The sequence below is a fragment of the Carcharodon carcharias genome, chromosome 1 (assembly GCF_017639515.1).
Source record: "Carcharodon carcharias isolate sCarCar2 chromosome 1, sCarCar2.pri, whole genome shotgun sequence".
Classification (NCBI taxonomy): domain Eukaryota; kingdom Metazoa; phylum Chordata; class Chondrichthyes; order Lamniformes; family Lamnidae; genus Carcharodon; species Carcharodon carcharias.
The window spans coordinates 266,961,056-266,984,890 of record NC_054467.1 but is presented as its reverse complement, the minus strand read 5'-3'; the positions used below and the strand labels follow the sequence as shown (position 1 = coordinate 266,984,890).

The following is a 23,835-nucleotide window of genomic DNA, read 5'->3' as shown; positions in this document are numbered from 1 at the left end:
GAGCTAGTATTGTGATCTCTCAGTGTCAGCACGTGCCAGTACTGTGATCTCTCAGTGTCACTATGAGCTAGTACTGTGATCTCTCAGTGCCACTATGTGGTAGTACTGTGATCTCTCAGTGTCACTAAGTTCCAGTACTATAATCTCTCAGTGTCACTACGGGCAATCACTGTGATATCTCAGTGTCACTACGTGGCAGTACTGTGATTTCTCAGTGTCACTACGTGCCAGTACTGTGATCTCTCAGTGTTACTACGTGTCAGTACTGTGATCTCTCAGTGTCACTATGCGCCAATACAGTGATCTCTCAGTGTCACTATGAGCCAGTACTGTGATCTGTCAGTGTCACTATGTGCCAATACTGTGATCTCTCAGTATTACTACGTGTCAGTACTGTGATCTCTCAGTGTCCCTACGTGCCAGTACTGTGATCTCTCAGTGTCACTACGTGCCAGTACTGTGATCTCTCAGTGTCACTACGTGCCAGTACTGTGATCTCTTAGTGTCACTACGTTCCAGTACTGTAATCTCTGAGTGTCGCTACGAGCCATCACTGTGATCGCTCAGTGTCACTGCGTGTCAGTACTGTCATCTCTCATTGTTACTATGTGCCAATACTGTGATCTCTCAGTGTCACTATGAGCCAGTACTGTGATCTCTCAGTGTCAATATGTGCCAATACTGTGATCTATCAGTGTCACTATGAGCCAAGACTGTGATCTCTCAGTGTCACTATGAGCCAGTACTGTGATCTGTCAGTGTCACTATGTGCCAATAACGTGATCTCTCAGTGTTACTACGTGTCAGTACTGTGATCTCTCAGTGTCACTACATGCCAGTACTGTGATCTCTCAGTGTCACTATGAGCCAGGAATGTGATCTCTCAGTGTCACTATAAGCCAGTACTGTGATCTCTCAGTGTCACTATGAGCCAGTACTGTGATCTCTCAGTGTCACCACATGTGAGTACTGTGAACTCTCAGTGTTACTATGAGCCAGTACTGTGATCATTCCGTGTCACTACGTGTCAGTACTGTGATCTCCCAGAGTCACTACGTGCCTGTACTGTGATCTCTCAGTGCTACTACGTGTCAGTACTGTGATCTCTCAGCGTTACTTCGTGTCAGTACTGTGATCTCTCAGTGCCACTACGTGCCAGTACTGTGATCTCTCAGTGTTACTACGTGTCAGTACTGTGATCTCTCAGTGTCACTATGTGCCAGTACTGTGATCTCTCAGTGTCACTCCGTACCAGTACAGTGATCTCTCAGTGTCACTACGTGCCAGTACTGTGATGTCTCAGTGTCACTACGTGCCAGTACTGTGATCTCTCAGTGTCACTATGTGCCAATAATGTGATCTCTCAGTGTTACTATGTGTCAGTACTGTGATCTCTCAGTGTCACTCAGTACCAGTACTGTGATCTCTCAGTGTCACTACGTGCCAGTACTGTGATCTCTCAGTGTCACTATGTGCCAGTACTGTGATCTCAAAGTGTCACTACGTGCCAGTACTGTGATCTCTCAGTGTCACTATGAGCCAGGAATGTGATCTCTCAGTGTCACTATAAGCCAGTACTGTGATCTCTCAGTGTCACTATGAGCCAGTACTGTGATCTCTCAGCATCGTTATGAGCACGTACTGTGATCTCTCAGTGTCACTAAATGCCAGTACTGTGATCTCTCAGTGTCACCACATGCCAGTACTGTCATCTCACAGAGTCACTACGTGCCAGTACTGTGATCTCTCACTGTCACTACATGCCAGTACTGTGATCTCTCAGGGTCACTACATGCCAGTACAGTGATCTTTCAGTGTCACTACGTGCCAGTACAGTGATGTCTCAGTGTCACTACGTGTCAGTACTGTGATCTCTCAGTGTCACTACGTGTCAGTACTGTGATCTCTCAGTGTCACTACGCACCAGTACTGTGATCTCTCAGTGGCACTACGAGCCAGTACTGTGATCTCTCAGTGTCACTACGTGTCAGTACTGTGATCTCTCAGTGTCACTACGTGCCAGTACTGTGATCTCTCAGTGTCACTACATGCCAGAACTGTGACCCTCAGTGTCACGATGTGCCAGTACTGTGATCTCTCAGTGTCACTACGTGCCAGTACTGTGATCTCTCAGTGTCACTACGTGTCAGTACTGTGATCTCTCAGTGTCACTACATGCCAGTACTGTGATCTCTCAGTGTTACTATGAGCCAGGAATGTGATCTCTCAGTGTCACCACATGTGAGTACTGTGAACTCTCAGTGTTACTATGAGCCAATACTGTGATCATTCCGTGTCACTACGTGCCAGTACTGTGATCTCCCAGTCACTACCTGCCTGTACTGTGATCTCTCAGTGCTACTACGTGTCAGTACTGTGATCTCTCAGCGTTACTTCGTGTCAGTACTGTGATCTCTCAGTGCCACTACGTGCCAGTACTTTGATCTCTCAGTGTTACTACGTGTCTGTACTGTGATCTCTCAGTGTTACTACGTGTCAGTATTGTAATCTCTCAGTGTTACGTGTCAATACTGTGATCTCTCAATGTCACTGCATGCCACTACTGTGATCTCTCAGTGTTACAACGTGTCAGTACTGTGATCTCTCAGTATCACTACTTGCCAGCACTGTGATATCTCAGTGTTAATAGGTGGCAGTACTGTGAACTCTCAGTGTCACTACGTGCCAGCACAGTGATCTCTCAGTGTCACTATGAGCCAGTACTGTGATCTGTCAGTGTCACTATGTGCCAATACAGTGATCTCTCAGTATTACTACGTGTCAGTACTGTGATCTCTCAGTGTCCCTACGTGCCAGTACTGTGATCTCTCAGTGTCACTACGTGCCAGTACTGTGATCTCTTAGTGTCACTACGTTCCAGTACAGTAATCTCTGAGTGTCGCTACGAGCCGTCACTGTGATCGCTCAGTGTCACTACGTGTCAGTACTGTCATCTCTCATTGTTACTATGTGCCAATACTGTGATCTCTCAGTGTCACTATGAGCCAGTACTGTGATCTCTCAGCATCGTTATGAGCAAGTACTGTGATCTCTCAGTGTCACTAAATGCCAGTACTGTGATCTCTCAGTGTCACCACATGCCAGTACTGTCATCTCACAGAGTCACTACGTGCCAGTACTGTGATCTCTCACTGTCACTACATGCCAGTACTGTGATCCCTCAGGGTCACTACATGCCAGTACAGTGATCTTTCAGTGTCACTACGTGCCAGTACAGTGATGTCTCAGTGTCACTACGTGTCAGTACTGTGATCTCTCAGTGTCACTAAGTGTCAGTACTGTGATCTCTCAGTGTCACTACGCACCAGTACTGTGATCTCTCAGTGGCACTACGAGCCAGTACTGTGATCTCTCAGTGTCACTACGTGTCAGTACTGTGATCTCTCAGTGTCACAACGTGCCAGTACTGTGATCTCTCAGTGTCACTACATGCCAGAACCGTGACCCTCAGTGTCACGATGTGCCAGTACTGTGATCTCTCAGTGTCACTATGTGCCAGTACTGTGATCTCTCAGTGTCACTACGTGTCAGTACTGTGATCTCTCAGTGTCACTACGTGCCAGTACTGTGATCTCTCAGTGTCACTACATGCCAGAACTGTGACCCTCAGTGTCACGATGTGCCAGTACTGTGATCTCTCAGTGTCACTACGTGCCAGTACTGTGATCTCTCAGTGTCACTACGTGTCAGTACTGTGATCTCTCAGTGTCACTACATGCCAGTACTGTGATCTCTCAGTGTTACTATGAGCCAGGAATGTGATCTCTCAGTGTCACCACATGTGAGTACTGTGAACTCTCAGTGTTACTATGAGCCAATACTGTGATCATTCCGTGTCACTACGTGCCAGTACTGTGATCTCCCAGTCACTACCTGCCTGTACTGTGATCTCTCAGTGCTACTACGTGTCAGTACTGTGATCTCTCAGCGTTACTTCGTGTCAGTACTGTGATCTCTCAGTGCCACTACGTGCCAGTACTTTGATCTCTCAGTGTTACTACGTGTCTGTACTGTGATCTCTCAGTGTTACTACGTGTCAGTATTGTAATCTCTCAGTGTTACGTGTCAATACTGTGATCTCTCAATGTCACTGCATGCCACTACTGTGATCTCTCAGTGTTACAACGTGTCAGTACTGTGATCTCTCAGTATCACTACTTGCCAGCACTGTGATATCTCAGTGTTAATAGGTGGCAGTACTGTGAACTCTCAGTGTCACTACGTGCCAGCACAGTGATCTCTCAGTGTCACTATGAGCCAGTACTGTGATCTGTCAGTGTCACTATGTGCCAATACTGTGATCTCTCAGTATTACTACGTGTCAGTACTGTGATCTCTCAGTGTCCCTACGTGCCAGTACTGTGATCTCTCAGTGTCACTACGTGCCAGTACAGTGATCTCTTAGTGTCACTACGTTCCAGTACAGTAATCTCTGAGTGTCGCTACGAGCCGTCACTGTGATCGGTCAGTGTCACTACGTGTCAGTACTGTCATCTCTCATTGTTACTATGTGCCAATACTGTGATCTCTCAGTGTCACTATGAGCCAGTACTGTGATCTCTCAGTGTCAATATGTGCCAATACTGTGATCTCTCAGTGTCACTATGAGCCAAGACTGTGATCTCTCAGTGTCACTATGAGCCAGTACTGTGATCTGTCAGTGTCACTATGTGCCAATAACGTGGTCTCTCAGTGTTACTACGTGTCAGTACTGTGATCTCTCAGTGTCACTACGTGCCAGTACTGTGATCTCTCAGAGTCACTACGTGCCAGTACTGTGATCTCTCAGTGTCAAAACGTGCCAGTAAAGTGATCTCTCAGTGTCACTACATGCCAGTACTTAGATCTCTCAGTGTCACTATGTGCCAATACTGTGATCTCTCAGTGATATTATGAGTCAGTACTGTGATCTCTCAGTGTCACTATGTGCCAGTACAGTGATCTCTCAGTGTCACTCCGTACCAGTACAGTGATCTCTCAGTGTCACTACGTGCCAGTACTGTGATCTCTCAGTGTCACAAAGTGCCAGTACTGTGATCTCTCAGTGTCACTATGTGTCAATACTGTGATCTCTCAGCATCGTTATGAGCAAGTACAGTGATCTCTCAGTGTCACTAAATGCCAGTACTGTGATCTCTCAGTGTCACTACATGCCAGTACTGTCATCTCACAGAGTCACTACGTGCCAGTACTGTGATCTCTCACTGTCACTACATGCCAGTACTGTGATCTCTCAGGGTCACTACATGCCAGTACAGTGATCTTTCAGTGTCACCACGTGCCAGTACAGTGATCTCTCAGTGTCACTACGTGTCAGTACTGTGATCTCTCAGTGTCACTACGTGTCAGTACTGTGATCTCTCAGTGTCACTACGCACCAGTACTGTGATCTCTCAGTGGCACTATGAGCCAGTACTGTGATCTCTCAGTGTCACTACGTGCCAGTACTGTGATCTCTCAGTGTCACTACGTGTCAGTACTGTGATCTCTCAGTGTCACTACATGCCAGTACTGTGATCTCTCAGTGTCACTATGAGCCAGGAATGTGATCTCTCAGTGTCACTATGAGCCAGTACTGTGATCTCTCAGTGTCACCACATGTGAGTACTGTGAACTCTCAGTGTTACTATGAGCCAGGAATGTGATCTCTCAGTGTCACTATGAGCCAGTACTGTGATCTCTCAGTGTCACCACATGTGAGTACTGTGAACTCTCAGTGTTACTATGAGCCAGTACTGTGATCATTCCGTGTCACTACGTGCCAGTACTGTGATCTCCCAGAGTCACTACGTGCCTGTACTGTGATCTCTCAGTGCTACTACGTGTCAGTACTGTGATCTCTCAGCGTTACTTCGTGTCAGTACTGTGATCTCTCAGTGCCACTACATGCCAGTACTGTGATCTCTCAGTGTTACTACATGTCAGTACTGTGATCTCTCAGTGTCAGTTTGTGCCAGTACTGTGATCTCTCAGTGTCACTCCGTACCAGTACAGTGATCTCTCAGTGTCACTACGTGCCAGTACTGTGATGTCTCAGTGTCACTACATGCCAGTACTGTGATCTCTCAGTGTCACTATGTGCCAATAATGTGATCTCTCAGTGTTACTATGTGTCAGTACTGTGATCTCTCAGTGTCACTCCGTACCAGTACTGTGATCTCTCAGTGTCACTACGTGCCAGTACTGTGATCTCTCAGTGTCACTATGTGCCAGTACTGTGATCTCTCAGTGTCACTACGTGCCAGTACTGTGATCTCTCAGTGTCATTATGTGTCAATACTGTGATCTCTCAGCATCGTTATGAGCAAGTACTGTGATCTCTCAGTGTCACTAAATGCCAGTACTGTGATCTATCAGTGTCACCACATGCCAGTACTGTCATCTCACAGAGACACTACGTGCCAGTACTGTGATCTCTCACTGTCACTACATGCCAGTACTGTGATCTCTCAGGGTCACTACATGCCAGTACAGTGATCTTTCAGTGTCACTACGTGCCAGTACAGTGATGTCTCAGTGTCACTACGTGTCAGTACTGTGATCTCTCAGTGTCACTACGTGTCAGTACTGTGATCTCTCAGTGTCACTACGCACCAGTACTGTGATCTCTCAGTGGCACTACGAGCCAGTACTGTGATCTCTCAGTGTCACTACGTGTCAGTACTGTGATCTCTCAGTGTCACTGCGTGCCAGAACTGTGATCTCTCAGTGTCACTACATGCCAGAACTGTGACCCTCAGTGTCACGATGTGCCAGTACTGTGATCTCTCAGTGTCACTACGTGCCAGTACTCTGATCTCTCAGTGTCACTACGTGTCAGTACTGTGATCTCTCAGTGTCACTACATGCCAGTACTGTGATCTCTCAGTGTTACTATGAGCCAGGAATGTGATCTCTCAGTGTCACTATGAGCCAGTACTGTGATCTCTCAGTGTCACTATGAGCCAGTACTGTGATCTCTCAGTATCACCACATGTGAGTACTGTGAACTCTCAGTGTTACTATGAGCCAGTACTGTGATCATTCCGTGTCACTACGTGCCAGTACTGTGATCTCCCAGTCACTACGTGCCTGTACTGTGATCTCTCAGTGCTACTACGTGTCAGTACTGTGATCTCTCAGCGTTACTTCGTGTCTTTACTGTGATCTCTCAGTGCCACTACGTGCCAGTACTTTGATCTCTCAGTGTTACTACGTGTCTGTACTGTGAACTCTCAGTGTTACTACGTGTCAGTATTGTAATCTCTCAGTGTTACGTGTCAATACTGTGATCTCTCAATGTCACTGCATGCCACTACTGTGATCTCTCAGTGATATTATGAGTCAGTACTGTGATCTCTCAGTGTCACTATGTGCCAGTACTGTGATCTCTCAGTGTCACTCCGTACCAGTACAGTGATCTCTCAGTGTCACTACGTGCCAGTACTGTGATCTCTCAGTGTCACAACGTGCCAGTACTGTGATCACTCAGTGTCACTATGTGTCAATATTGTGATCTCTCAGCAGCGTTATGAGCAAGTACTGTCATCTCAGTGTCACTAAATGCCAGTACTGTGATCTCTCAGTGTCACTACATGCCAGTACTGTCATCTCACAGAGTCACTACGTGCCAGTACTGTGATCTCTCATTGTCACTACATGCCAGTACTGTGATCTCTCAGGGTCACTACATGCCAGTACAGTGATCTTTCAGTGTCACCACGTGCCAGTACAGTGATCTCTCAGTGTCACTACGTGTCAGTACTGTGATCTCTCAGTGTCACTACGTGTCAGTACTGTGATCTCTCAGTGTCACTACGCACCAGTACTGTGATCTCTCAGTGGCACTATGAGTCAGTACTGTGATCTCTCAGTGTCACTACGTGTCAGTACTGTGATCTCTCAGTGTCACTACGTGCCAGTACTGTGATCTCTCAGTGTCACTACATGCCAGAACTGTGATCTCTCAGTGTCACGATGTGCCAGTACTGTGATCTCTCAGTGTCACTACGTGCCAGTACTGTGATCTCTCAGTGTCACTACGTGTCAGTACTGTGATCTCTCAGTGTCACTACATGCCAGTACTGTGATCTCTCAGTGTCACTATGAGCCAGGAATGTGATCTCTCAGTGTCACTATGAGCCAGTACTGTGATCTCTCAGTGTCACCACATGTGAGTACTGTGAACTCTCAGTGTTACTATGAGCCAGTACTGTGATCATTCCGTGTCACTACGTGCCAGTACTGTGATCTCCCAGAGTCACTACGTGCCTGTACTGTGATCTCTCAGTGCTACTACGTGTCAGTACTGTGATCTCTCAGCGTTACTTCGTGTCAGTACTGTGATCTCTCAGTGCCACTACGTGCCAGTACTGTGATCTCTCAGTGTTACTACGTGTCAGTACTGTGATCTCTCAATGTCACTATGTGCCAGTACTGTGATCTCTCAGTGTCACTCCGTACCAGTACAGTGATCTCTCAGTGTCACTACGTGCCAGTACTGTGATGTCTCAGTGTCACTACGTGCCAGTACTGTGATCTCTCAGTGTCACTATGTGCCAATAATGTGATCTCTCAGTGTTACTATGTGTCAGTTCTGTGATCTCTCAGTGTCACTCCGTACCAGTACTGTGATCTCTCAGTGTCACTACGTGCCAGTACTGTGATCTCTCAGTGTCACTATGTGCCAGTACTGTGATCTCTCAGTGTCACTACGTGCCAGTTCTGTGATCTCTCAGTGTCATTATGTGTCAATACTGTGATCTCTCAGCATCGTTATGAGCAAGTACTGTGATCTCTCAGTGTCACTAAATGCCAGTACTGTGATCTCTCAGTGTCACCACATGCCAGTACTGTCATCTAACAGAGACACTACGTGCCAGTACTGTGATCTCTCACTGTCACTTCATGCCAGTACTGTGATCTCTCAGGGTCACTACATGCCAGTACAGTGATCTTTCAGTGTCACTACGTGCCAGCACAGTGATGTCTCAGTGTCACTACGTGTCAGTACTGTGATCTCTCAGTGTCACTACGTGTCAGTACTGTGATCTCTCAGTGTCACTACGCACCAGTACTGTGATCTCTCAGTGGCACTACGAGCCAGTACTGTGATCTCTCAGTGTCACTACGTGTCAGTACTGTGATCTCTCAGTGTCACTACGTGCCAGTACTGTGATCTCTCAGTGTCACTACATGCCAGAACTGTGACCCTCAGTGTCACGATGTGCCAGTACTGTGATCTCTCAGTGTCACTACGTGCCAGTACTGTGATCTCTCAGTGTCACTACGTGTCAGTACTGTGATCTCTCAGTGTCACTACATGCCAGTACTGTGATCTCTGTGTTACTATGAGCCAGGAATGTGATCTCTCAGTGTCACTATGAGCCAGTACTGTGATCTCTCAGTGTCACTATGAGCCAGTACTGTGATCTCTCAGTATCACCACATGTGAGTGCTGTGAACTCTCAGTGTTACTATGAGCCAGTACTGTGATCATTCCGTGTCACTAAGTGCCAGTACTGTGATCTCCCAGTCACTACGTGCCTGTACTGTGATCTCTCAGTGCTACTACGTGTCAGTACTGTGATCTCTCAGTGCTACTTCGTGTCAGTACTGTGATCTCTCAGTGCCACTACGTGCCAGTACTTTGATCTCTCAGTGTTACTACGTGTCTGTACTGTGAACTCCCAGTGTTACTACGTGTCAGTATTGTAATCTCTCAGTGTTACGTGTCAATACTGTGATCTCTCAATCTCACTGCATGCCACTACTGTGATTTCTCAGTGTTACAACGTGTCAGTACTGTGATCTCTCAGTATCACTACTTGCCAGCACTGTGATATCTCAGTGTTAATAGGTGGCAGTACTGTGAACTCTCAGTGTCACTACGTGCCAGCAGTGATCTGTCAGTGTCACTATGTGGCAGTTCTGTGATCGCTCAGTGTCACTACGTGTCAGTACTGTGATCTCTCACTGTCAAAATGTGCCATCACTGTGATCTCTCAATGTTACTATGAGCAAGTGCTGTGATCCCTCAGTGTCAATACGTGCCAGTACTGTGATCACTCAGTGTCAATACGTGGCAGTACTGTGATCTCTCAGTGCTACTTCGTGTCAGTACTGTGATCTCTCAGTGCCACTACGTGCCAGTACTTTGATCTCTCAGTGTTACTACGTGTCTGTACTGTGATCTCTCAGTGTTACTACGTGTCAGTATTGTAATCTCTCAGTGTTACGTGTCAATACTGTGATCTCTCAATCTCACTGCGTGCCACTACTGTGATCTCTCAGTGTTACAACGTGTCAGTACTGTGATCTCTCAGTATCACTACTTGCCAGCACTGTGATATCTCAGTGTTAATAGGTGGCAGTACTGTGAACTCTCAGTGTCACTACGTGCCAGCACAGTGATCTGTCAGTGTCAATATGTGGCAGTTCTGTGATCGCTCAGTGTCACTACATGCCAGAATCGTGACCCTCAGTGTCACGATGTGCCAGTTCTGTGATCTCTCAGTGCCACTACGTGCCAGTACTTTGATCTCTCAGTGTTACTACGTGTCTGTAGTGTGAACTCTCAGTGTTACTATGTGTCAGTATTGTAATCTCTCAGTGTTACGTGTCAATACTGTGATCTCTCAATCTCACTGCATGCCACTACTGTGATCTCTCAGTGTTACAACGTGTCAGTACTCTGATCTCTCAGTATCACTACTTGCCAGCACTGTGATATCTCAGTGTTAATAGGTGGCAGTACTGTGAACTCTCAGTGTCACTACGTGCCAGCACAGTGATCTGTCAGTGTCACTATGTGGCAGTTCTGTGATCGCTCAGTGTCACTACGTGTCAGTACTGTGATCTCTCACTGTCAAAATGTGCCATCACTGTGATCTCTCAATGTTACTATGAGCAAGTGCTGTGATCTCTCAGTGTCACAATAATCCAGTACTGCGATCTCTCAGTGTCAATACGTGCCAGTACTGTGATCACTCAGTGTCAATACGTGGCAGTACTGTGATCTCTCAGTGCCACTACGTGCCAGTACTTTGATCTCTCAGTGTTACTACGTGTCTGTACTGTGATCTCTCAGTGTTACTACGTGTCAGTATTGTAATCTCTCAGTGTTACGTGTCAATACTGTGATCTCTCAATCTCACTGCGTGCCACTACTGTGATCTCTCAGTGTTACAACGTGTCAGTACTGTGATCTCTCAGTATCACTACTTGCCAGCACTGTGATATCTCAGTGTTAATAGGTGGCAGTACTGTGAACTCTCAGTGTCACTACGTGCCAGCACAGTGATCTGTCAGTGTCAATATGTGGCAGTTCTGTGATCGCTCAGTGTCACTACGTGTCAGTATTGTGATCTCTCACTGTCAAAATGTGCCATCACTGTGATCTCTCAATGTTACTATGAGCAAGTGCTGTGATCTCTCAGTATCACAATGATCCAGTACTGTGATCTCTCAGTGTCAATACGTGCCAGTACTGTGATCACTCAGTGTCAATACGTGGCAGTACTGTGATCTCTCAGTGTCATTATGAGTCAGTACTGTGATCTCTCAGTGTCACTACGTGCCAGTACTGTGATCTCTCAGTGTCACTACGTGCCAGTACTGTGATCTCTCAGTGTCACTACGTGTCAGTACTGTGATCTCTCAGTGTCACTACATGCCAGTACTGTGACCTCTCAGTGTTACTATGAACCAGGAATGTGATCTCTCAGTGTCACTATGAGCCAGTAATGTGATCTCTCAGTGTCACTATGAGCCAGTACTGTGATCTCTCAGTGTCACCACATGTGAGTACTGTGAACTCTCAGTGTTACTATGAGCCAGTACTGTGATCTCTCAGAGTCACTACGTGTCAGTACTGTGATCTCTCAGTGTTACTACGTGTCAGTATTGTAATCTCTCAGTGTTACGTGTCAATACTGTGATCTCCCAATGTCACTGCGTGCCACTACTGTGATCTCTCAGTGTTACAACGTGTCAGTACTGTCATCTCTTAGTGTCACTACTTGCCAGCACTGTGATATCTCAGTGTTAATAGGTGGCAGTACTGTGATCTCTCAGTGTCACTACGTGCCAGCACTGTGATCTGTCAGTGTCACTATGTGGCAGTTCAGTGATCGCTCAGTGTCACTACGTGTCAGTACTGTGATCTCTCAGTGTCAAAATGTGCCATTACTGTGATATCTCAATGTTACTATGAGCAAGTACTGTGATCTCTCAGTGTCACTATGATCCAGTACTGTGATCTCTCAGTGTCAATACGTGCCCGTACTGTGATCACACAGTGTCATTATGAGTCAGTACTGTGATCTCTCAGTGTCACTATGTGCCAGTACTGTGATCTCTCAGTTTTACTATGAGCCAGTATTGTGATCTCTCATTGTCACTATGTGCCATCACTGTGATCTCTCAGTGTCATTAAGTGCCAGTACCGTGATACCTCAGTGTCACTACGTGCCAGTACTGTGATCTCTCAGTGTCACTACGTGTCAGTACTGTGATCTCCCAGTGTCACTTTGTGCGTATACTGTGATCTCACAGTGTCACTACGTGCCAGTACTGTGATCACACAGTGTCACTACGTGTCTGTACTGTAATCTCTCATTGTCACTACGTGTCAGTACAGTGATCTCTCTGTGACACTATGAGCCAGTATAGTGATCTCTCAGTGTCATATTGAGCCAGTACTGTGATCTCTCAGTGTCACTTTGAGCCAGTAATGTGATCTCTCAGTGTCACTACGTGCCAGTGCTCTGATCTCTCAGTGTCACTATGAGACAGTGCTGTGATCGCTCAGTGTCAATTTGAGCCAGTATTGTGATCGCTCAGTGTCACTACATGCCAGTACTGTGATCTCTCAGTGTCACAATGTGCCTGTACAGTGATCTCTCAGAGTCACTAAGTGCCAGTACTGGGATCTCTCAGAGTCACTACGTGCCAGTACTGTGATCTCTCAGTGTCACTATGAGCCAGTACTGTGATCTCTCAGTGTCATATTGAGCCAGTACTGTGATCTCTCAGTGTCACTTTGAGCCAGTAATGTGATCTCTCAGTGTCACTACGTGCCAGTGCTCTGATCTCTCAGTGTCACTATGAGCCAGTACTGTGATCTCTCAGTGTAAATATGTGTCAATACTGTGATCTCTCAGTGTCACTACGTGCCAGTACTGTGATCTCTCAGTGTCACTACGTGTCAGATACAGTGATCTCTCAGTGTCACTACGTGCCAGTACTGTGAGCTCTCAATGTCACTACGTGTCAGTACTGTGATCTCTCAATGTCACTACGTGCCAGTACTGTGCTCTCTCAGTGTCACTACGTGTCAGTACGTGATCTCTCAGTGTCACTACGTGTCAGTACTGTGATCTCTCACTGTCACTACGTGCCAGTACTGTGATCTCTCAGTGGCACTACGTGTCTGTACTGTGATCTCTCAGTGTCACTACATGCCAGAACTGTGATCTATCAGTGTCACGATGTGCCAGTACTGTGATCTATCAGTGTCACTATGATCCATGTACTGAGATCTCTCAGTGTCAATACGTGCCAGTACTGTGATCACTCAGTGTCACTACGTGGCAGTACTGTGATCTCTCAGTGTCACTACGTGCCAGTACTGTGATCTCTCAGTGTCACTATGTGGCAGTACTGTGATCTCTCAGTGTCACTACGTGCCAGTACTGTGATCTCTTAGTGTCACTACGTGCCAGTACAGTGATCTCTCAGTGTTACTACATGTCAGTACTGTAATCTCTCAGTGTCATTATGAGTCAGTACTGTGATCTCTCAGTGTCACTATGTGCCAGTACTGTGATCTCTCAGTTTTACTATGAGCCAGTATTGTGATCTCTCATTGTCACTATGTGCCATCACTTTGATCTCTCAGTGTCATTATGTGTCAGCGTCACTAAATGCCAGTACTGTGATCTCTCACTGTCACTACATGCCAGTACTGTGATCTCTCAGGGTCACTACATGCCAGTACAGTGATCTTTCAGTGTCACTACGTGTCAGTACTGTGATCTCACAGTGTCACTACGTTTCAGTACTGTGATCTCTCAGTGCCACTACGTGCCAGTACTCTGATCTCTCAGTGGCACTACGTCTCAGTACTGTGATCTCTCAGTGTCACTACGAGCCAGTATTGTGATCTCTCAGTGTCACTACGTGTCAGTACTGTGATCTCTCAGTGTCACTACGTGCCAGTACTGTGATCTCTCAGTGTCACTACATGCCAGAACTGTGATCCCTCAGTGTCACGATGTGCCAGTACTGTGATCTCTCAGTGTCACTACGTGCCAGTACTGTGATCTCTCAGTGTCACTACGTGTCAGTACTGTGATCTCTCAGTGTTACTATGAGCCAGGAATGTGATCTCTCAGTGTCACTATGAGCCAGTACTGTGATCTCTCAGTGTTAATACGTGTCAGTATTGTAATCTCTCAGTGTTACGTGTCAATACTGTGATCTCTCAATGTCACTGCGTGCCACTACTGTGATCTCTCAGTGTTACAACGTGTCAGTACTGTGATCTCTCAGTATCACTACTTGCCAGCACTGTGATATCTCAGTGTTAATAGGTGGCAGTACTGTGATCTCTCAGTGTCACTACGTGCCAGCACTGTGATCTGTCAGTGTCACTATGGGGCAGTTCTGTGATCGCTCAGTGTCACTACGTGTCAGTAGTGTGATCTCTCAGTGTCAAAATGTGCCATCACTGTGATCTCTCAATGTTACTATGAGCAAGTACTGTGATCTCTCAGTGTCACTATGATCCAGTATTGTGATCTCTCAGTGTCACTATGTGCCAGTACTGTGATCTCACAGTTTTACTATGAGCCAGTATTGTGATCTCTCATTGTCACTATGTGCCATCACTGTGATCTCTCAATGTCACTAAGTGCCAGTACTGTGATCCCTCAGTGTCACTACGTGCCAGTACTGTGATCTCTCAGTGTCACTACGTGCCAGAACTGTGATCTCCCAGTGTCACTTTGTGCGTATACTGTGATCTCACAGTGTCACTACGTGCCAGTACTGTGATCACACAGTGTCACTACGTGTCTGTACTGTAATCTCTCATTGTCACTACGTGTCAGTACAGTGATCTCTCTGTGTCACTATGAGCCAGTACTGTGATCTCTCAGTGTCACTACGTGTCAGTACTGTGATCTCTCAGTGTCACTACGTGTCAGTACTGTGATCTCTCAAGGTCACTCTGAGCCAGTACTGTGATCTCTCAGTGTCAATTTGAGCCAGTATTGTGATCGCTCAGTGTCACTACGTGCCAGTACTGTGATCTTTCAGTGTCACTACGTGCCAGTACTGGGATCTCTCAGAGTCGCTACGTGCCAGTACTGTGATCTCTCAGTGTCACTATGAGCCAGTACTCTGATCTCTCAGTGTCATATTGTGCCAGTACTGTGATCTATCAGTGTCACTTTCAGCCAGTAATGTGATCTCTCATTGTCACTACGTGCCAGTGCTCTGATCTCTCAGTGTCACTATGAGCCAGTACTGTGATCTCTCATTGTCACTACGTGCCAGTGCTCTGATCTCTCAGTGTCACTATGAGCCAGTACTGTGATCTCTCAGTGTCACTACGTGCCAGTACTGTGATCTCTCAGTGTCACTACGTGTCAGTACTGTGATCTCTCAGTGTCACTACGTGCCAGTACTGTGATCTCTCAGTGTCACTACATGCCAGAACTGTGATCCCTCAGTGTCACGATGTGCCAGTACTGTGATCTGTCAGTGTCACTATGTGCCAATACTGTGATCTCTCAGTGCTACTACGTGTCAGTACTATGATCTCTCAGTGTCACTATGTGCCATCACTGTGATTCCTCAGTGTCACTACGTGTCAGTACTGTGATCTCTCATTGTTACTATGTGCCAATACTGTGATCTCTCAGTGTCACTATGAGCCAGTACTGTGATCTCTCAGTGTCAATATGTGCCAATACTGTGATCTCTCAGTGCCACTATGAGCCAAGACTGTGATCTCTCAGTGTTACTATGAGCCAGTACTGTGATCTGTCAGTGTCACTATGTGCCAATACTGTGATCTCTCAGTGTTACTACGTGTCAGTACTGTGATCTCTCAGTGTCACTACGTGCCAGTACTGTGACCTCTCATAGTCACTACGTGCCAGTACTGTGATCTCTCAGTGTCAAAACTTGCCAGTACTGTGATCTCTCAGTGTCACTAAATGCCAATACTGTGATCTCTCAGTGTTATTATGAGTCAGTACTGTGATCTCTCAGTGCCACTATGTGCCAATAATGTGATCTCTCAGTGTTACTATGTGTCAGTACTGTGATCTCTCAGTGTCAATCCGTACCAGTACTGTGATCTCTCAGTGTCACTACATGCCAGTACTTTGATCTCTCAGTGTCACTATGTGCCAGTAATGTGATCTCTCAGTGTCACTACGTGCCAGTACTGTGATCTCTCAGTGTCATTATGTGTCAATACTGTGATCTCTCAGCATCGTTAAGAGCAAGTACTGTGAACTCTCAGTGTCACTAAATGCCAGTACTGTGATCTCTCAGTGTCACTACATGCCAGTACTGTCATCTCACAGAGTCACTACGTGCCAGTACTGTGATCTCTAAGTGTCAATATGAGCCAGTACTGTGATCTCTCAGTGTCACTACGTGCCAGTACTGTGATCTCTCAGTGTCACTACATGCCAGAACTGTGATCCCTCAGTGTCACGATGTGCCAGTACTGTGATCTCTCAGTGTCACTACGTGCCAGTACTGTGATCTCTCAATGTTACTAAGAGCAAGTACGGTGATCTCTCAGTGTCACTATGATCCAGTACTGTGATCTCTCAGTGTCAATACGTGCCAGTACTGTGATCACTCAGTGTCACTACGTGGCAGTACTGTGATCACTCAGTGTTACTACATGTCAGTACTGTAATCTCTCAGTGTCATTATGAGTCAGTACTGTGATCTCTCAGTGTCACTATGTGCCAGTACTGTGATCTCTCAGTTTTACTATGAGCCAGTATTGTGATCTCACATTGTCACTATGTGCCATCACTGTGATCTCTCAGTGTCATTATGTGTCAATACTGTGATCTCTCAGCATCGTTATGAGCAAGTACTGTGATCTCTCAGTGTCACTAAATGCCAGTACTGTGATCTCTCAGTGTCACTACATGCCAGAACTGTCATCTCACAGAGTCACTACGTGCCAGTACTGTGATCTCTCAGTGGCACTACGTCTCAGTACTGTGATCTCTCAGTGTCACTACGAGCCAGTATTGTGATCTCTCAGTGTCACTATGTGTCAGTACTGTGATCTCTCAGTGGCACTACGGGTCAGTACTGTGATCTCTCAGTGTCACTACGTGCCAGTACTGTGATCTCTCAGTGTCACTACGTGTCAGTACTGTGATCTCTCAGTGTTACTATGAGCCAGGAATGTGATCTCTCAGTGTCACTATGAGCCAGTACTGTGATCTCTCAGTGTTAATAGGTGGCAGTACTGTGATCTCTCAGTGTCACTACGTGCCAGCACTGTGATCTGTCAGTGTCACTATGGGGCAGTTCTGTGATCGCTCAGTGTCACTACGTGTCAGTAGTGTGATCTCTCAGTGTCAAAATGTGCCATCACTGTGATCTCTCAATGTTACTATGAGCAAGTACTGTGATCTCTCAGTGTCACTACGTGCCAGTACTGTGATCTCTCAGTGTCACTACGTGTCAGTACTGTGATCTCTTAGTGTCACTACGTGCCAGTACTGTGATCTCTCAGTGGCACTACGGGTCAGTACTGTGATCTCTCAGTGTCACTAGGAGCCAGTACTGTGATCTCTCAGTGTCACTACGTGTCAGTACTGTGATCTCTCAGTGTCACTACGTGCCAGTACTGTGATCTCTCAGTGTCACTACATGCCAGAACTGTGATCCCTCAGTGTCACGATGTGCCAGTACTGTGATCTCTCAGTGTCACTACGTGCCAGTACTGTGATCTCTCAGTGTCACTACGTGTCAGTACTGTGATCTCTCAGTGTCACTACATGCCAGTACTGTGATCTCTCAGTGTTACTATGAGCCAGGAATGTGATCTCTCAGTGTCACTATGAGCCAGTACTGTGATCTCTCAGTGCTACTACGTGTCAGTACTATGATCTCTCAGTGTCACTATGTGCCATCACTGTGATTCCTCAGTGTCACTACGTGTCAGTACTGTGATCTCTCATTGTTACTATGTGCCAATACTGTGATCTCTCAGTGTCACTATGAGCCAGTACTGTGATCTCTCAGTGTCAATATGTGCCAATACTGTGATCTCTCAGTGCCACTATGAGCCAAGACTGTGATCTCTCAGTGTTACTATGAGCCAGTACTGTGATCTGTCAGTGTCACTATGTGCCAATACTGTGATCTCTCAGTGTTACTACGTGTCAGTACTGTGATCTCTCAGTGTCACTACGTGTCAGTACTGTGACCTCTCATAGTCACTACGTGCCAGTACTGTGATCTCTCAGTGTCAAAACTTGCCAGTACTGTGATCTCTCAGTGTCACTATGAGCCAGTACTGTGATCTCTCAGTGTTATTATGAGTCAGTACTGTGATCTCTCAGTGCCACTATGTGCCAATAATGTGATCTCTCAGTGTTACTATGTGTCAGTACTGTGATCTCTCAGTGTCAATCCGTACCAGTACTGTGATCTCTCAGTGTCACTACATGCCAGTACTTTGATCTCTCAGTGTCACTATGTGCCAGTAATGTGATCTCTCAGTGTCACTACGTGCCAATACTGTGATCTCTCAGTGTCATTATGTGTCAATACTGTGATCTCTCAGCATCGTTAAGAGCAAGTACTGTGAACTCTCAGTGTCACTAAATGCCAGTACTGTGATCTCTCAGTGTCACTACATGCCAGTACTGTCATCTCACAGAGTCACTACGTGCCAGTACTGTGATCTCTAAGTGTCAATATGAGCCAGTACTGTGATCTCTCAGTGTCACTACGTGCCAGTACTGTGATCTCTCAGTGTCACTACATGCCAGAACTGTGATCCCTCAGTGTCACGATGTGCCAGTACTGTGATCTCTCAGTGACAAAATGTGCCATTACTGTGATCTCTCAATGTTACTATGAGCAAGTACTGTGATCTCTCAGTGTCACTATGATCCAGTACTATGATCTCTCAGTGTCAATACGTGCCAGTACTGTGATCACTCAGTGTCACTACGTGGCAGTACTGTGATCTCTCAGTGTTACTACATGTCAGTACTGTAATCTCTCAGTGTCATTATGAGTCAGTACTGTGATCTCTCAGTGTCACTATGTGCCAGTACTGTGATCTCTCAGTTTTACTATGAGCCAGTATTGTGATCTCTCATTGTCACGATGTGCAATCACTGTGATCTCTCAGTGTCACTAAGTGCCAGTACTGTGATCCCTCAGTGTCACTACGTGCCAGTACTGTGATCTCTCAGTGTCACTACGTGCCAGAACTGTGATCTCCCAGTGTCACTTTGTGAGTATACTGTGATCTCACAGTGTCACTACGTGCCAGTACTGTGATCACACAGTGTCACTACGTGTCTGTACTGTAATCTCTCATTGTCACTACGTGTCCATACAGTGATCTCTCTGTGTCACTATGAGCCAGTACTGTGATCTCTCAGTGTCACTACGTGCCAGTGCTGTGATATCTCAGTGTCACTACGTGTCAGTACTGTGATCTCTCAAGGTCACTCTGAGCCAGTACTGTGATCTCTCAGTGTCAATATGTGTCAATACTGTGATCTCTCAGTCTCACTACGTGCCAGTACTGTGATCTCTCAGTGTCACTACGTGTCAGATACAGTGATCTCTCAGTGTCACTACGTGCCAGTACTGTGAGCTCTCAATGTCACTACGTGTCAGTACTGTGATCTCTCAATGTCACTACGTGCCAGTACTGTGCTCTCTCAGTGTCACTAAGAGCCAGTACTGTGATCTCTCAGTGGCACTACGTGCCAGTACTGTGAGCTCTCAGTGTCACTACGTGCCAGTACTGTGATCTCTCAGTGTCACTACGTGCCAGTACTGTGATCTCTCTGTGTATCTACGTGCCATCACTGTGATCTCTCAGTGTCACTACATGTCAGTACTGTGATCTCTCAGTGTCACTACGTGTCAGTACTATGATCTCTCAGTGTCACTAGGTGCCAGTACTCTGATCTCTCAGTGTCACTACATGCCAGAACTGTGATCCCTCAGTGTCACGATGTGCCAGTACTGTGATCTGTCATTGTCACTATTTGCCAAAACTGTGATCTCTCAGTGTTACTACGTGTCAGTACTGTGATCTCTCAGTGTCACTATGTGCCATCACTGTGATCCCTCAGTGTCACTACGTGTCAGTACTGTGATCTCTCATTGTGACTATGTGCCAATACTGTGATCTCTCAGTGTCACTATGAGCCAGAACTGTGATCTCTCAGTGTCAATATGTGCCAATACTGTGATCTCTCAGTGTCACTATGAGCCAAGACTGTGATCTCTCAGTGTCACTATGAGCCAGTACTGTGATCTGTCAGTGTCACTATGTGCCAGTACTGTGATCTCTCAGTGTTACTACGTGTCAGTACTGTGATCTCTCAGTGTCACTACGTGCCAGTACTGTGATCTCTCAGAGTCACTACGTGCCAGTACTGTGATCTCTCAGTGTCAAAACGTGCCAGTACTGTGATCTCTCAGTGTCACTACATGCCAGTACTTAGATCTCTCAGTGTCACTAAGTGCCAATACTGTGATCTCTCAGTGTTATTATGAGTCAGTACTGTGATCTCTCAGTGTCACTGTGTGCCAATAATGTGATCTCTCAGTGTTACTATGTGTCAGTACTGTGATCTCACAGTGTCACTCCGTACCAGTACTGTGATCTCTCAGTGTCACTACGTGCCGGTACAGAGATCTCTCAGTGTCACTATGTGCCAGTACTGTGATCTCACAGTGTCACTACGTGCCAGTACTGAGATCTCTCAGTGTCATTATGTGTCAATACTGTGATCTCTCAGCATCGTTATGAGCAAGTACTGTGATCTCTCAGTGTCACTAAATGCCAGTACTGTGATCTCTCAGTGTCACAACATGCCAGTACTGTCATCTCACAGAGTCACTACGTGCCAGTACTGTGATCTCTCAGGGTCACTACATGCCAGTACAGTGATCTTTCAGTGTCACTACGTGCCAGCACAGTGATCTCTCAGTGTCACTATGTGTCAGTACTGTGATCTCTCAGTGTCACTACGTGTCAGTACTGTGATCTCTCAGTGTCACCACGTGCCAGTACTGTGATCTCTCAGTGGCACTACGTGTCAGTACTGTGATCTCTCAGTGTCACTACGAGCCAGTGCTGTGATCTCTCAGTGTCACTACGTGTCAGTACTGTGATCTCTCAGTGTCACTACGTGCCAGTACTGTGATCTCTCAGTGTCACTACATGCCAGAACTGTGATCCCTCAGTATCACTATGTGCCAGTACTGTGATCTGTCAGTGTCACTACTTGCCAGTACTGAGATCTTTCAGTGTCACTACGTGTCAGTACTGTGATCTCTCAGTGTCACTACATGCCAGTACTGTGATCTCCCAGTGTTACTATGAGCCAGGAATGTGATCTCTCAGTGTCACTATGAGCCAGTACTGTGATCTCTCAGTGTCACTTTGAGCCAGTACTGTGATCTCTCAATATCACCACAGGTGAGTACTGTCAACTCTCAGTGTTACTATGAGCCAGTACTGTGATCATTCCGTGTCACCACATGCCAGTACTGTGATCTCTCAGTGGCACTATGTGTCAGTACTGTGATCTCTCAGTGTCACTGCGTGCCACTACTGTGATCTCTCAGTGTTACAACGTGTCAGAACTGTGATCTCTCAGTGTCACTACATGTCATTACTGTGATCTCTCAGTGTCACTACGTGTCAGTACTATGATCTCTCAGTGTCACTACATGCCAGTACTTAGATCTCTCAGTGTCACTAAGTGCCAATACTGTGATCTCTCAGTGTTATTATGAGTCAGTACTGTGATCTCTCAGTGTCACTATGTGCCAATAATGTGATCTCTCAGTGTTACTATGTGTCAGTACTGTGATCTCACAGTGTCACTCCGTACCAGTACTGTGATCTCTCAGTGTCACTACGTGCCGGTACAGAGATCTCTCAGTGTCACTATGTGCCAGTACTGTGATCTCACAGTGTCACTACGTGCCAGTACTGAGATCTCTCAGTGTCATTATGTGTCAATACTGTGATCTCTCAGCATCGTTATGAGCAAGTACTGTGATCTCTCAGTGTCACTAAATGCCAGTACTGTGATCTCTCAGTGTCACAACATGCCAGTACTGTCATCTCACAGAGTCACTACGTGCCAGTACTGTGATCTCTCAGGGTCACTACATGCCAGTACAGTGATCTTTCAGTGTCACTACGTGCCAGCACAGTGATCTCTCAGTGTCACTACGTGTCAGTACTGTGATCTCTCAGTGTCACTACGTGTCAGTACTGTGATCTCTCAGTGTCACCACGTGCCAGTACTGTGATCTCTCAGTGGCACTACGTGTCAGTACTGTGATCTCTCAGTGTCACTACGAGCCAGTGCTGTGATCTCTCAGTGTCACTACGTGTCAGTACTGTGATCTCTCAGTGTCACTACGTGCCAGTACTGTGATCTCTCAGTGTCACTACATGCTAGAACTGTGATCCCTCAGTATCACTATGTGCCAGTACTGTGATCTGTCAGTGTCACTACGTGCCAGTACTGAGATCTTTCAGTGTCACTACGTGTCAGTACTGTGATCTCTCAGTGTCACTACATGCCAGTACTGTGATCTCCCAGTGTTACTATGAGCCAGGAATGTGATCTCTCAGTGTCACTATGAGCCAGTACTGTGATCTCTCAGTGTCACTTTGAGCCAGTAATGTGATCTCTCAATATCACCACAGGTGAGTACTGTGAACTCTCAGTGTTACTATGAGCCAGTACTGTGATCATTCCGTGTCACCACATGCCAGTACTGTGATCTCTCAGTGGCACTACATGTCAGTACTGTGATCTCTCAGTGTCACTGCGTGCCACTACTGTGATCTCTCAGTGTTACAACGTGTCAGAACTGTGATCTCTCAGTGTCACTACATGTCAGTACTGTGATCTCTCAGTGTCACTACGTGTCAGTACTATGATCTCTCAGTGTCACTACGTGCCAGTACTGTGATCTCTCAGTGTCACTACATGCCAGAACTGTGATCCCTCAGTGTCACGATGTGCCAGTACTGTGATCTGTCATTGTCACTATGTGCCAAAACTGTGATCTCTCAGTGTTACTACGTGTCAGTACTGTGATCTCTCAGTGTCACTATGTGCCATGACTGTGATCACTCAGTGTCACTACGTGTCAGTACTGTGATCTCTCATTGTTACTATGTGCCAATACTGTGATCTCTCAGTGTCACTATGAGCCAGAACTGTGATCTCTCAGTGTCAATATGTGCCAATACTGTGATCTCTCAGTGTCACTATGAGCCAAGACTGTGATCTCTCAGTGTCACTATGAGCCAAGACTGTAATCTGTCAGTGTCACTATGTGCCAAAACTGTGATCTCTCAGTGTTACTACGTGTCAGTACTGTGATCTCTCAGTGTCACTACGTGCCAGTACTGTGATCTCTCAGAGTCACTACGTGCCAGTACTGTGATCTCTCAGTGTCAAAACGTGCCAGTACTGTGATCTCTCAGTGTCACTACATGCCAGTTCTTAGATCTCTCAGTGTCACTAAGTGCCAATACTGTGATCTCTCAGT

At 46.4% G+C, this 23,835-nt stretch overlaps 1 protein-coding gene across 1 annotated transcript in view; it reads right to left on the bottom strand.

Moving 5' to 3' along the window:
- The window catches only part of LOC121276098 (disintegrin and metalloproteinase domain-containing protein 12-like), a 772,855-nt gene that overhangs the window by 692,468 nt on the left and 56,552 nt on the right, over positions 1 to 23,835 (bottom strand). The window lies entirely within an intron of this gene.